This window comes from Aquarana catesbeiana, linkage group LG03 (assembly GCF_042186555.1).
Source record: "Aquarana catesbeiana isolate 2022-GZ linkage group LG03, ASM4218655v1, whole genome shotgun sequence".
NCBI lineage: Eukaryota > Metazoa > Chordata > Amphibia > Anura > Ranidae > Aquarana > Aquarana catesbeiana.
In genome coordinates this window covers 441,708,089-441,724,240 of record NC_133326.1, presented here as the reverse complement: position 1 = coordinate 441,724,240, position 16,152 = coordinate 441,708,089, and the positions used below count along the sequence as shown (strand labels likewise).

At 44.8% G+C, this 16,152-nt stretch overlaps 1 protein-coding gene across 6 annotated transcripts in view; it reads right to left on the bottom strand.

Moving 5' to 3' along the window:
* The window catches only part of LG03H5orf24 (linkage group 03 C5orf24 homolog), a 97,210-nt gene extending 85,926 nt beyond the window's left edge, over positions 1–11,284 (bottom strand). For 2 of the 6 annotated variants that reach the window (XM_073620809.1, XM_073620808.1), the window contains exon 1: positions 11,070–11,281. The gene's annotated coding sequence lies outside the window, so the exon portion shown is untranslated. Of the gene's footprint in view, positions 1–11,069 lie in introns of all 6 variants that reach the window. The other 4 variants (XM_073620806.1, XM_073620807.1, XM_073620810.1 and 1 more) reach the window with 3 other exon arrangements.
* Positions 11,285–16,152: the final 4,868 nt, after the last annotated feature.

The window sequence follows — 16,152 nt, the reverse complement described above, 5'->3', positions numbered from 1 at the left end:
CAGAGGTTCTCCCCCTAGTGAGTAAATTCCGTTTATGTTTTTAGCCCCCCAAGTGCATTACTTTACATTTCTCCACATTAAACCTCATTTGCCATGTAGTTGTCCACACCATTATTTTGTTCAGGTCTTTCTGCAAAATTTCTATATCCTGGTGTGAAATTATTGCCCTGCTTATTTTTGTGTCGTCCGCAAAAACTGAGATTAAGCTATGTATTCCATCCTCTATATAATTTATGAATAAATTAAACAGAATTGGTCCCAAGACAGAGCCTTGGGTACCCCACTTACCACTCCAGACCAGTCTGAGTACACGTTTTTTATCACTACCTTTGGACGCTCCCCTGTAACCAGTTTTCTATCCAAGAACAAAACTTATGGTCCATGCCTGCAGACCACAGCTTATAGATTAAGTGTTTTATGGGGAATTGTATTGAATGCTTTTGCACATCTAATAGTCCAACTTAAAAACTATATCACCTAAAAAATAAAAAAAAAAATTATGAAACATCTCCAACTTTTGAGCCCTATTATGTGATGTGCTTCTGCCAAAAAGAAAAAATAATAATAAAAATATAAAATAAATGCATGAACACTTTGGTCAAAGAGACCCAGTCGTCAGACTATAAATTTTAACAAAAATATTCCCATGGATTATTACGTTCATTTAATATACTTTATGCATGTTATTTGCCTGTAAAATGGATGTGATATCAGCAGCTCCAGCAGATTCAAAGCTGTTACTCAAGTGTTCCCCTTTACTCTTCCCCCACCCCAGCAACAAAAAAGGTTAGGTCAAGTGGTAAGGGGAGGGACAGAGAAGCTGGGCCAGCACAGATAAGAATTAGATACTCCCAGAGAGGGAGATGGCTATGATGTGCAAAGGGGCTGTAATAGGGTACTGACTCTCCTGAAGTAGCCACATTTTCTAACAAGTTTAAAGGCACATTGCAAGTGAATAAAAAAAAATATGGAAAGGAAAAACACTAATCAAAGGCATTCTAGAATCATAAAACTTTCATTTTATAACATTAGCATTGTAATAACAATGCAAACAATAATTACAGTGGGGACAGAAAGTATTCAGACCCCCTTAAATTTTTCACTCTTTGTTATATTGCAACCATTTGCTAAAATCATTTAAGTTCATTTTTTTCCTCAATAATGTACACACAGCACCCCATATTGACAGAAAAACACAGAATTGTTGACATTTTTCCAGATTTATTAAAAAAGAAAAACTGAAATATCACATGGTTCTAAGTATTCAGACCCTTTGCTGTGACACTCATATATTTAACTCAGGTGCTGTCCATTTCTTCTGATCATCCTTGAGATGGTTCTACACCTTCATTTGAGTCCAGCTGTGTTTGATTATACTGATTGGACTTGCTTAGGAAAGCCACACACCTGTTTATATAAGACCTTACAGCTCACAGTGCATGTCAGAGCAAATGAGAATCATGAGGTCAAAGGAACTACCTGAAGAGCTGAGACAGAATTGTGGCAAGGCACAGATTTGGCCAAGGTTACAAAAAAAAATTCTGCTGCACTTAAGGTTCCTAAGAGCACAGTGGCCTCCATAATCCTTAAATGGAAGATGCTTGGGAAGGCCAGAACCCTTCCTAGAGCTGGCCGTCTGGCCAAACTGAGCTATCGGGGAGAAGAGCCTTGGTGAGAGAGGTAAAGAAGAACCCAAAGATCACTGTGGCTAAGCTCCAGAGATGCAGTCGGGAGATGGGAGAAAGTTGTAGAAAGTCAACCATCACTGCAGCCCTCCACCAGTTGGGGCTTTATGGCAGAGTGGCCCAACGGAAGCCTCTCCTCAGTGCAAGACACATGAAAGCCTGCATGGAGTTTTCTGAAAAAAAAACACCCGAAGGACTCTAGGATGGTGAGAAATAAGATTCTCTGGTCTGATGAGACCAAGATAGAACTTTTTGGCCTTAATTCTAAGTGGTATGTGTGGAGAAAACTAGGCACTGCTCATCACCTGTCCAATACAGTCCCAGCAGTGAAGCATGGTGGTGGCAGCATCGTGCTGTGGTGATGCTTTTCAGCTAACAGCCTCCTTTCCCAGTCGATGCCCCATACAGAGAAACGCAGCGTCGGGTGGAACTGAAGGACCTGACATCACCACATACCAGCTGGCTGGCCCCCGCTGCAGCTGAGTTTTTCGTTTGAAATTTGTTGCTCGGATAATGCTTCTCAGGATGTCAGCTGCTCTATGAATTGAAAATAAAGGAAGATTTTTTTTAACTTGTTGCACTACGAAGCACCTTCTTTCCTCTTTTCTTGGCTATTATATGCCATGAGTGGTCCCTTCTGGCTAAAGGAGATAAGGAAATCACAGCCAGCTGTACCAGCGCTACAATGTCCAGACCTGCTTGATGAGGAGAGAGCCCTGTCAGAAGTGTGAATCAGCTGTTTGTTTGTCGGAAGTCTGAATCAGCAGTTTGCTGCCTGATGATCCATTACTCTCGAGCTCTGATCTCTGTAATAAGGGTCCCACATATCTGATAAGCAGCCTCCTTTTACCTTTGCTGACCATAGTGAATTGTGAAGACCACATCTCTGGTTTATAATTGAAGGTTTTTTTTTTCCCTGTGGGAAACTTGCCCCGTTGGATGCTATCTTATAAGGACGCTACTTAGCCTCCTGAAAAGTTTTCTTTTGGTTTCACATTTATTGAACTCATTTCACATTCATTTAATTATATATGGACTTGTGTTGATTTGATTATATATTTTTATTGTGTTCATTCAATTTCCATTCATTTGATATTCACCCTTTGTTCTACAGATAAGTCTTAGGCCTCTTTCACACGAGGGATCCGTATGTCCGTTTTTCATCCTTCCGTTTTCGGATGAAAAACGGACATAGATGTATCCCTCTGGAGCGTTGGATGTCAGCGGTGACATGTCCGATGACATCCGACCCGCTTTGATCCAAAAAGTGTAACGGAGGAAAACACTACTTTTCCATCCGTTTTCGGATCGGATGACGACCGACACTACGGTCCGTCATCACCCGATCCCCCATAGGGGGCAGCGACGGACCTGTCATCTTCCTGCTCAGAGGGGATCGGCGGAGCGATCCCCGCTGAGCAAGCGGGTGTTCACGGGCGGATCATCACTGATCCGCCCCGTGTGAAAGAGCCCTAAGGTCTGTTTTTTCACAGTATTTCTCTAGGTAGCGCACCTAATCCTTTTTGCACATTTTGATAAACCTTATATTCAGGGTTTTTTTAGGTTGCAGCACCTTTTTCACTGCATTTTTGATATGCAAGGTACCTAGCTTCATCATTTGGGATAATTTCATTTGTGTGGGGGTAGTGCGGATTGTGCCTGTTACACAATGTTTTTCAGTTGCAGAGACAGGATGACTGGTTGCAATCGAGGGAAAGATGAATGCAGCCAAGTACAGGGATATCCTGGACGAAAAACCTTCTCCAGAGTGCTCAGGACCTCAGACTGGGCCGAAGATTTACCTTACAACAAGACAATGACCCTAAGCACACAGCTAAAATAACGAAGGAGTGGCTTCACAACAACTCTGTGACTGTTCTTAAATGGCCTAGCCAGAGCCCTGACTTAAACCCAATTGAGCATCTCTGGAGAGACCTAAAAATGGCTGTCCACCAACGTTTACCATCCAACCTGACAGAAATGGAGAGGATCTGCAAGGAGGAATGGCATAGGATCCCCAAATCCAGGTGTGAAAAACTTGTTGCATCTCTCCCAAAAAAGACTCATGGCTGTATTAGATCAAAAGGGTGCTTCTACTAAATACCGAGCAAAGGGCCTGAATACTTAGGACCATGTGATATTTCAGTTTTTCTTTTGTAATAAATCTTCAAAAATGTCAACAATTCTGTGTTTTTCTGTCAATATGGGGTGGTGTGTGTACATTAATGAGGAAAAAAATGAACTTAAATGATTTTAGCAAATGGCTGCAATATAACAAAGAGTGAAAAATTTAAGGGGGTCTGAATACTTTCCATCCCCACTGTATATTTGACAATCCAGTATAAGCTAATAAGCTTACTTGAAAAATCTCTGTTCATATTCTGAGTTCTACCTGTGTGCTGAGTGCTGACCATCTCTTTCCACAACTTCCCAGATCCTATGCATGCTATGCAGCTTCTCCTCTGCTGTTTACTTTTAATTTCTAAGGACTACATATCCCATGGTACCTGGCTGCCTGCAAGCATAGATTCCTGTACTGACTCGCCCTCCCAAAACACCTCCTCACAGCATCTCTGTAGTTCAGAAGGCCACTCTGTGAAATCTGTGACACAGCAATGCCTACTTACAAGTCATAGTGAATACATGTCACAGAATTCAAGGAAGTAAATGTGTGGGGCTCGTCATCACAAAGTCAGTTTACAAATTTCAAGATCATTGAGATTAACTGGGAGAAGGCTAGAAATATTGGAAATACAATATAGAAATAAATAGGATTTGACATTTTGGCCACAGACACACTAGGATAAGAACATATTGTCCAAGAGGAAGCATATGTACTATTAATTGAATCTTGGTGAGCATTGTGTATTTCTGACAGATCTGTGTAGTCATCAAGTGTGAAACTTTGCGTCTGCGCAGGAGCTTCCTGTAATAATGACCAGTCACTGCTGGTTTCCCTATACTTACAGGGTAACTGGTCTTGTATCCACCCCCCTCCTCTAGTGGGTGGTCCTGTTGAGTCCCTCCCACACCTCTGCTCAGGCAATGTACAGTAATTAAATCACGGCTACTTTTATAAGGCAATATCTGGTTTTAGAAGACATTTAGTGCACATAAATAGCTTCATATTCATTGCGACTATTAAGGAATATTTTTAAATAAAAGGTCTTGTACCCGCCCCCTTTCTCTCCTCATTGGCTGACTGACTTTGATTGACAGCAGTAGGGGTGCTGAAATTAATCGCCGCATCGCGATTCGAGTGTCCCCGATGCGGCATCGATGCATGCGACCATAGAAATCGATTAACGTGAGGTCATTGCCCCGCCCCTCCCTGGAGAGCGCTCCGATCGTATCCCGTCGTGTACAATGCCCCATCTCTCCTCTCACTTCCAGCTCTTCTCACGTCAGCGGAGAATTCTCAGCCCTGCCTGCTGACTGTCACTATCAAATCAGAAGAGAGGTGGGCGGGGCTGAGAATTCCCTGCTGACGTCAGGAGAGACGTGAGACTTGAGAGCGGAGAGGCGGGCCGGGCACGGGCAGTCACATCAGAGGTGCCTATGCTCAGGGCCACTGATAAGGGGGTACAGGCAGCCATCCTCCTAGCCCACCCACATAGTTCACTAGGCTAGCACTCCGGAGCGATGTCAGGACTCAAGGAGGGACTAATGAGGGAACTTGAGATACCCATTGGCAGAGGAGGCAGCTTCTGCTGCCTCCTCAGCCAATGGGTGCACAGGGAAGCCTGTCCATCACATTCTTCGTCCCTCGGTCTTCCTGACTTGGTGCAGGCACTGGATGGAGTGGCTTTCAATGGAGCTTCTGCGCAAACTTCATTTGCTGACTGAGGTGAGGAAGAGATTTGTCCAAGTAGTTATAAAGGCAAACTGAGGAGCTGCTAGAAGTGATGGCATGTTTGGATGGATGCTGGGGAAAGCCCATGCAGTGATAGCTCAGTCTGGCAGAGAAGTGAGCAGAGAAAGTTTTCTTTTGTGAGATCGTCTGAGCTATCACTGCACTGGCATCCCTTCAGATGAGAACAATCAGCAGACAAGAAAAGTCAGAGGGGGATGATTCTTCTACAGGATTCCATATGGATTAAGGAGCACCAGTGCCCCCCCTCCCCCATTGACTGGCAGTGCCTCCAAACTGCCCCCATTAGGCACCAGGACCCCTATCTCCCCTCACTAATCACTTGAGCCTCCTATCTCTCCCCTCACTAAGCACCAGGACCCCCCATCTCTCCCCACTAAGCGCCAGGACCCCCCATCTCTCCCCACTAAGTGCCAGGACCCCCCATCTCTCCCCACTAAGTGCCAGGACCCCCCCAATCACCCCCCATCTCCCGCCACTAAGCGCCAGGACCCCCTATTTCCCCTAATTGAGCACCAGTGATCCCTTTTGTCCTCCTTGAAAAAAAATGGAGATATTTATTATAGCAAAAAGTAAAAAAATATTGTGTTTTTTTCAAAATTGTTGCTTTTTTTTGTTTATAGCGCAAAAAATAAAAACCGCAGAGATGATCAAATACCACCAAAAGAAAGCTCTATTTGTGGGGAAAAAAGGACGTCAATTTTATTTGGGTACAACGTCGCATGACCGCACAAATGTCAGTTAAAGTAACACAGTGCCGAATTGCAAAAAATGGCCTAGTCATTCAGCAGCCAAATCTTCCGGGGCTGAAGTGGTTAAGGGAGTGAGGTTATTTTTAATTCAAAGTTCCAGTAAATTTTTTTGTTTATTAAAAGTCGGCAGCTACAAAAAAGTGTATCTTCTTTTAATAAAAAGACACTCACCTGTCCCACAATCCAGCGACGTGGCCACCCGAACCCTTCCTTCTCTCCCCCGCCTGTCCACGGCGCTGGCAATACTACTGTGGGCATCCGGCTGTGACAGCTTGCAGCTTCACAACCGGGTGCGCATGTCTCACTGCGCTGTCCTGAATGGCCGGGCAATCTTTTGGGACCTGTGATATGTCCAAGAAGATTGCAGGGTGGAAGGGCTGCCTAGGCGGCCCAAGCAGAAGTGGGAGATCGTCGGTAATCGTGATGCATCGTGGAATCGAATCGAAACGTTGACCAGATACTCGAATCGTGAGACCATTGAAGATGCGCACCTCTAGACAACAGTGGCAGCCAATGGCGCTGTGCTGTCATCTCATCCAATGAGGAGGGGAGTCCCGGGCTGGTGAGACACTCCTTCAACATTGCTGGATCTAGATGGACCTCGGGTAAGTATTAGAGGGGCTGCTGCACATAGACTTTTTATCTTAATGCATAAAGATAAAAAAAAACTGCCTTTACAATCACTTTAACCACCTCAATACAGGGCACTTAACCTCCCTTCCTGCACAGGCCATTTTTCAGCTTTCAGCGCTGTCACAATTTAAATGACAATTGCGCGGTCATGCTACACTGTAACCATGTGAAATTTTTATCATTTTTCACACAAATAGAGCTTTCTTTTGGTGGTATTTAATCACTTCTGGGTTTTTTATTTTTTCCTAAAAAAAAAAAAAAAAAAAAAAGACCAAAAATTTTCAAAAAAATAAAGTTTTTCTTAGTTTCTGTCAGTAAGTTTTATAAATACCGTAATTTTTCTCCTTCACTGATGGGCACTGATGAGATGGCACTTATGGGCACTGATGAGGCGGAAATTGTGGGCACTGATGAGGAGGCAGGAATATGCCGCACTTATGGGCACGGATAGGCAGCACTGGTGGGCACAGATAGGCAGCACTGGTGGGCACAGATAGGCAGCACTGGTGGGCACAGATAGGCAGCACTGGTGGGCACAGATAGGCAGCACTGGTGGGCACAGATAGGCAGCACTGGTGGGCACAGATAGGCAGCACTGGTGGGCACAGATAGGCAGCACTGGTGGGCACAGATAGGCAGCACTGGTGGGCACAGATAGGCAGCACTGGTGGGCACAGATAGGCGGCACTGATGGCCATTGTTAAAGGCCACTGATTGCTGGCACTGGTGGGCACTTAATTGTAATCAGGGCACTGATGATCAGTGCCCTGATTACATACCTCGATGTCCCTCTGTGAGGAGATGCCGCTGATCGGCTCTCCTCTCCTCACAGTCTGTCAGTGTGAGGTGGGGGGCACCTATTACCGGCATCTCTGTGTTTACATGTGACCGGCTGTGATTGGACACAGCCGATCACATGGTTTAAGAGCCGCGCCCCTTTACAAAGATCGCCAAGCGCCAGAGCGGTCATTCAGAATACACTGGCTGTAGCACTGACAGAGTGAAAAATTACCAACATTCCCATTCGAGACAAACCGATTCTTAGTTCACCTTCTCTGTAGCGGGAAGGGCCATAGATATATTGAAATTTACCTGGTCCCTGTTTAACTAGTTGAATTTCGATCCATCTATGGCCAACTTTATTGGCCAGATCACCAGGTGAAAAGAAAGAAAGCTTAAAGTAGAACTATAGGCAAATTTTTTTTTTTAAATCTTGGATAGAGCAAGGGAGCCTTATAGCCCTCGTCAGATTTTTTTTTTTTTTTTTTTCACCATCTCTGCCCCATTGCAAAGATTTTTCTTCACTTCCTGTCCCACAGCCAAACAGGAAGGGAGTGGAAATCCCTGCAAATTAAGGTCCAGGTCACCAGAACTAGTGTCCCCGTTGGAAGATTTCCCCTCCATTACGTTTTAAGGGTCAACCCAAAATTTGTGATTCTCTTTTACTTTCAATGATAATGGTAAACAGGACAAATAGAGAGGGTGAATCTCCTTAACGGGGGCACAGGCAGCAATTAAACTGACAGGGGTTCTAATCCTTCTGCACTCTATCCAAAACTGAAAAAAAAGTTTTGCCTTTAGTTACACTTTAAAGTGTTTGTAAAGGCTAGACATTTTTTACCTTAAAGTGTTACTAAAGTCAATTTTTGGGGGGGATAAAATAACAAACACGTCATACTTACCTGCTCTGTGCAGTGGTATTGCTCAGAACAGCCCAGATTCTCCTCTTCCCGGGTCCCTCGATGGCAATCTTGGCCCCTCTTCTCCTTTAGAGGGGTCACCATAGCCAGCCGCTGGCCCCCAGCTGTGGGTCTACGGAGCCGTGCTCTATAGAATTACACAGCGGGCCTTAGGCCGCCTCCCCATTTCCTTGAAACGCGTTAGCCAATCATTCATTTATCCCTTGTATGGGCATCACTTTATACCACTATCAAGTGTTAATATTTTTATTTATCCACATTTACGAATACATAGTATTTATCTTTGTACATACAAATTTGTTTGTAATACTTTTTTTATAATAATTCATGCATCAGGCCTAGCACCTTCATTTTCCTTTTTTCCTCTTCACTGCATCTGAATGACAGCAGAAAGAGCCAATGGCTCCTGCTACTGCTCGAGTGCTGTGTAAAGAGGAAAAGAGGGGAGAAGAGATGCAGCCGTCCACAGCACTGATCTCTTCTCCCCTCGTTTACTCTTCATACGAGGAAACCAAAAACTTTTTTTTACCTTAATGCAAATAATGCATTAAGGTAAACAAACGTTTTTAGGTTTAGTAACACTTTAATACATTGTCTGCATTAGGTTAATTAATGGCCCAAGCGTTTATATCACCCCCCCCAAATAGTTACTTGAGTCCTCGCTCAATCCAGCACTGTGCCTGTCTGTAGCGACTCTCTTCCTCCATTCACAGGACAGTGTCTGCAGTGAGAGCCATTGGCCCCTGCTGCTGTCAATCGATTCCTTTGAGGAGGGCGAGTGGTGGGCGGGGCCGAGGCGTGCTGTGTGCGTCTATAGGATTGGGAACTAGCCCATGGGTAAACTATCAGAGGAAGCCGCTTCCTACTGTGGCACACCAAGAAGAGGAGGAACTGAAAGCGCTAGCAGGAGACCACAAAAGAGGAGGTTCGGGGGATGATCTGTACCATTGCACGTATAAAATTGTTTGTTATTATAATTTTTATTTTATTTTTTTCTTTTAAAAAACCTTTCAAATCACTTTAAAAATGAAAATGAATGCAGCCATTGCATCCAAGAATTGGTAAGTTGCAATATAATAAATGTTTGCTTTTGGGTTAAATACGGCATTCATAAGCAGTCTAAATACTTGGATTTATGTCTTACCTGCATTTTTTTTTAGTTGGCAACAGGGTCTCTCTTTAAGACCCCTTTCACACTGAGGCAGTTTTCAGGTGTTTTAGCCTCCCATTCGGTGCAATGGGTGCTTTCACACAGGGGCGGTGCGCTTGCGGGGCATTAACAAAAGTCCTGCAAGCAGCATCTTTGGGGCGGCTCGGGAGTGCTATAAATAGTGCTCCCAAAAAGCCTCTGTCCATTGAAATGAATGGGCAGCGCTTTGAAAGCGCCACAAAACAGGTCTCTTTTCCTTTTTAGGTCATGTTCTCACGTGACCTCAAATATTCCGCCCCGCTAGAGCCTGAAATGCGCCGCTAAAGCACCACAAAAACGACCCGGGGTTTGGTGCTGTTTAAGCGGTGGTTCAGTGTGAAAAGGGTCTAAAGAATAAAGTCATTCGTAAAAAAGCTGTTTTTATTAAAGCGGAGTTCCACCCAAAAGGTGGAACTTCCGCTCATTTGTCTCCTTTCGGGGCACCTTTCGGGGGGGAGGGGGGGCAGGATACCTGTCTTTGACAGGTATCCTGTTCCCATTTCCCAGAGTCCAGGCCGCGGCCCGTGACATCACCGCGGGGTTCCCTCCTCCTCTCCCTGTCGCCAGGCCAGTAGGAGAGGAGGAGGGATTCGGCCATTGTAGCTGCTGGCTTTTAATTTTTTTTTCTTTTGGGCGGAACGCCACTTTAATTCTTCTTCTATTCAGCATAGTAACTAGAGGTAGAGAAGAAATGCTGGAAACACAACAGGGAAATGTAGACACCACAAAAAGTTTGTTTTTCAGTAAAAATATAGGAAGAAAAATATTAATAACAAAGCACGATGATTAGAAGCTACATGGATAATGAGAGAAGACCATTATATAAGCCATCTCCATCCTCATCTAGAAGTTGGCCCAGCCATAGACACAACGGAATACCAATTGGAGGCCACAAAAAGCCCTCCCTTCTATGAAATCTCCTTAAAACATATAGCTATAGAACATTGCCAGCAATGATGCCCATTATCTCCGTGTCAGATCATCGGTCCATCTCTGAGCCCAGTCAGTCTGTGATCTGCCTCCTCCAGGTGAAAGCAGACATTGTATTACCTGCACACATACCCCTGAGTACATGAAGAAAGAGACGATCTGTTACTAGCAGAAGCTGTGTGTGCCCTGGGCATAGAAGACAGCGATGGAGAATTCCTCCAGCACTGGATGTGTCGGGTAGCAGCGCTCGCCTCTCACTAGGACAATGACACATCACCACCCCCCCCCCCCCCATCATCACACCTTCACCTTACACTCAGCTCCTGCCGCCTTTATCCTGCCAGCGCTGCGGTACCAAGGTGGCCGTCTTGTGAAGCGGACCTTCGGCTTCCAGGCCGTCGGAGAAGCAGAGGGAGGAGGGAGAGGGGAGGATGTAGTAGAGAAGGAGGGGGCGGTAAAGATGTCAAAATCCCGAGCGCCTCAGAGATTCGGCGCGGCGGCCATTTTGCGATCCTTGTGTATCCGGAAGTGCAGCGAGGCGGAGCCCGGGTCCATGTTCTGCTTCCATTCTTCTCCATATGTTTACCTGCTGCTGCCTCTGTTGTGTTTCTATTGTATCTATGCTAAGTCTTTATTATACCTTTATACTACAGGATGGGGGCCCTCAGATCATTTCTCAGGGGTTCCCCTGAGAAATGTTTCTGTTGACAGCTCAGTTCAACTTTGGCATAGGTATATATAGAGAAAAGGACAAATACTGTGCTGTGCATGTGGTAGTCTGCACCCAAACATAACATGCTTAAAGAGGAACTGCAGTCTGCTCATAGAATCTGTAATAAAAACATATTTGCTTGTCTGAAGCTTCCCTCCAACCATTTGCATATTATTTTACATTATTATTATACAGGATTTATATAGCGCAAACAGTTTGCGCAGCACTTATCTATTTTTTTTATATATAGCGCTTGGTTGCTACTAGTAACTAACATCCACCAATGCACCCCGCTGCCAGACCTCCATCTATCACTTCTGAGACAATGAACAGTCATTTGCATAGTTTTGTTTTATTTATTGGGGGACATAACTTGGTTGGGGGAAAGGAAATATGGGATGCCCATAGAACAATTGCTTTGCCAACATATTTAAGAAATAGAATGAAAAGGGTGAGCCCTGAAGTACTGATGTACACATAATATCTATAGACTCTTCTCCTGCATAACACCATGCAGACTATTTCTCCTCCTCTGAGTATCTTGCTCCCAGGACTTCCACCCTCCTGCACAAACTTCCACTGTAGATCATTACTCTTACACAGACAAACATACATCCTAACTATACACACTATCTGTACATATCACCTCACCACTGAGAGGGGGCTACAATCCTCTCTGTGGTGACAGAAGAAAATACATTTTTCTTCACTGTTTACAAAATGTGGCATGTTTTTCCCTGCCTGCTGTCACTCACCCAGGAGGGATCTAAGGGAACCTCCTGGAGAGCACAGCAAGACATACATGCTGGTGGCAATGAAAACCTCTTCTTTCGCTCCTGGATGGAGGGGCCCCTCCTGAAGGGTAGGTAGCAAAAAAGGTTTAACAGGAACAGTACACCCTAGTGTCCACGATACTCCCCATCAGGCACCCTGGGTGGCAGGCAATCACTGTCCTCTGCATTATTTTGACTTGCAGGTTTACCTTACTTCGCTAATAATTTATTAAAGTATGGTAACGGCGAAAACATTCAGCTATGCAGAGGCCTGGTTGGGAAGGACATTGGGCACAGTAATAAGTCTCTTCTGACTCCTGCTCTGGTACACACCTTACATTTTTTTTTACGTCGTTGGCCTGTTGGTCTGGGAAGGAGTTTATCTGGAAAGTGGCGCTTGGAGAGTCGACTAAGAACAATTGAAAAAAATTAATTGCAACTTTTTTATACCAATGGTATGTCCATCTTGTGGCAAGGTATGGTTCGAGCATTTGGTCATTGAAGTTGGCTCGGTTAAATTGATGATAGACAACTCCTATCCTCATATTGATTAGTGGTTCCAAATTAATAATAACTACTGCAGTAGGGAACAGACACAAAAGATACGCAGAGCATCTTTCCAAATAACTGTTCTGCTTTATTATGATGCAATTGAAGGTTTTTATGCACGTGATTACGTAGGTATCACATTAATATTACAATTGTACGTTTATGGTAACAAGGGGCTTTACATAGGCAGGCTAATTCTAATCAGGACTCGAAAGAATGTAAACATTTACTGAAAACATTATTAGTGCTGTGTGCATAGTGAGGGCAGTGTGCAATACATACAAAATACAATACAATTATATACAGAACGTACAAATTTCCATTACGGGTCGACTCCCCCCATGAACAAATTATATTCATAGATGCATATTGGTTTTTGGATGGGGCCATTCCTTCTGGGGATTTCCACGAAGATATCATTGTAGATCGAAGCCAACATGTAGACATTCTGTCCCTCCACTTCACTGCCAAAATCTCCTTGTTTCGCAGACTTGCTGTTTCTCCTTTTCTCAACTTATTATTGAAAAGACTTTCAGGAAAGCCCTTCTGGTTCTTTTTTACGGTGCCACATGCTGGTGTCTTCTTCCGGTGAATGTTGTGGAACTTGGGCAGAGATGTGTAGAAGTTGTCTATGTATAAATGGTAGCCTTTCTCCAGTAGGGGGTATATGAGGTCCCAAACAATTTTCCCGCTTGATCCCAAGTAGTCTGGGAAATTAGGGGGTTGCAGCTGGGTGTCCTTCCCTTGGTACACTTTGAAGGCATACATGTACCCTGTGACTCGGTCACATAATTTGTATACCTTCACCCCATAGCGGGCCCTTTTGATGGGAATAAATTGTTTGATTTTAAGCCTGCCACTAAATTTAACAAGGGACTCCACACATATGTGTAGGTAAACAGCTGGGGGAATACTTCCGAAAAATAAAAGTGGCTGAATTTTGAAAAGCCTGTCATAATTTGGGTCATTTCGGGAGGGCAACTGGGTATTATCATTGAAATGAAGGAACCTCATTATCATTTGGTATCTGGTTCTGGGCATTACCTTGAAGAAGATTGGCATGTGGTGGATGGGGTGGGTTTACCAATAGGAATTCAAAGTGTTTTTTTTTGGTGAGTCCCATACAAAATGTCAGGCCTAAAAAAACCTTCAACTCCTCCACCGTTAGGCCTCTCCACTCGTAGGGACGGGCATAATAGGACATTGGATTATTTAAAATAAATTGCTGTGCATAAAGGTTGCACTGGGCCACAATTGTTGATAGCATGTCTTCTGTAAAAATTAAATAAAAAAAAATAATTGGGGAAAAATTCTCCGTATGCACCTGGACTCCTGGCTGGGCAGTGAAAGGGGGAATGTTGGCTTCTCCTGAATTAGGAGGAAGCCACAAGGGGTTGTGAAGGGCATAGGGAAGGCTGGCATGGGTCCTTGGCCTTTCTTGCTGAGGTACTGCGGTGCTGGTGGATGGCACAGCGGTGCTGGTGGATGCCACTGTTCCACTACTGAGGACTGGCTGATAATTTACGTCCAACTCAGAATCGGAGTTTGAAAGGGAATCCGAAAAAGAGAGCTCCCCGTTGCTCTCGTCAGCCTGGGAAAGTATTTGGTACGCCTCCTCGGCAGAAAAGCATCTTTTGGACATGGTTGCTGGTGGTGATGTGACTACACAGGTGTGTGCTAAGCCTGCACTGATGGGCTCTGATGAGGCAGCACTGATGAGCACAGATGGGCACTGAGGTGGCACAGAGGGGCACTGATGAGGCGGCACAGATGTGCACCAATTACACAGATGTGCACTGATGAGGTGGCACAGATGGGCACTGATTGATTGCACAGATGTGCACTAATGAGGCGGCACAGATGGGCACTGATTTATGGCACAGATGGGCACTGATGAGGCAGAACAGATGGGCACTGATGAGGTGGCACAGATGGGCACTGATGAGGTGGCACAGATGGGCACTGATGAGGCGGCACAGATGTGCACCGATTGCACAGATGTGCACTGACGAGGCGGCACAGATGGGCACCGAAGAGGTGGCACAGGTGGGCACTGATGAGGTGGCACAGATGTGCACAGATGTCCGGACACTGATCACCAATGGCACAGATTGGCACATGTGGGTACAGATCCCAAATAGGCACTGTACTGATGGGGCACTGTTTGGCACTGGTTTATCACTGTAATTTTTGTTTTTCACTCACTGGAGCACAGATCGCTGTCAGATATCGTCTCTCTCCTCACACGCGGTCTCTGTATGAGGAGAGAGAGCCGGCAATGAGAGATGATCTAATATGTTTACATTTGAGATCATCTTTCGCTGGCCACGCCGATCGCGATGTGATTGGCCATTTACAGCAATCTATGACTGGCTGTGTCCAAGGGACACGACCAGCACAGAATTTCCCCGATGCGCGGGAGCGAGGAAAGGGGGGGGCGTCCTATGACGGCCTCCCGGAAATTGAGGTCTGCGCTGTAGCCATCATTCGGCTATGACCTGGACTTCAAGTGGTTAATGAGACACAATGTATAGGGATAGGGACAATTGTAGACACGCACCCATACTCACTCAGGTTAAACTGGATGGACTGGAACTGGCCGCCGGTAGCATATAAATAACACACAAAGCGTCCGTCCAATGAGATCCCCCAGAGGAAGGCACGTGATCCCTGTGCCGAATACGCGTCGGGGAGGGGTAGGACGGAGCTGTCAGCAATGGGAACAGAGGAAATACATCACACCGCATACCATACGAGCGTTTGTTTTATACACTACACTCTGGAAAGGCTGGTGCACTCACGCACCTGTATATTGTGAGTACCCTCCTGGAGGGAAGTTTTTTACTTTTAATAAACCCTTGGCTATATCACACTATGGAGCTTTTTCTTTCTTTTATGTGAAACCATTGATGTCATCTGAGAGGGTTGGAGTTCACACCAGCATACTCTGTATGAGCCCAGGAGTGGCTCCAAAGCGTGTTTAGACACTGTTTAATTACCGTGTCACATGCTTAGAGGTGAGCGCAAGCACGATTGGGGGGTCACAGGAGAGCACTGAAGCATGCTGTATTGTGAACACCATTAAGGAGGAGCATGATGAACACTGTTTTTTATGGAATCTATATACCTGCACTTTACGCTTTGTTATCAATGAACTGAATTTTATTTGGATGTGGACACTTGATTGCTACACAGTTAGCACCTGGATTTTGTATTTATAATCATATGCATATATTGTTTTCCTTTTGCATGTTGCACTTTATAGTATACTTTCACAAAAGGACTGCATTTATTATATGGGTTTGTGTAATATTGGCACTTTTTTATTTTATTATATTGAATTTTTTCAGCACGGGTC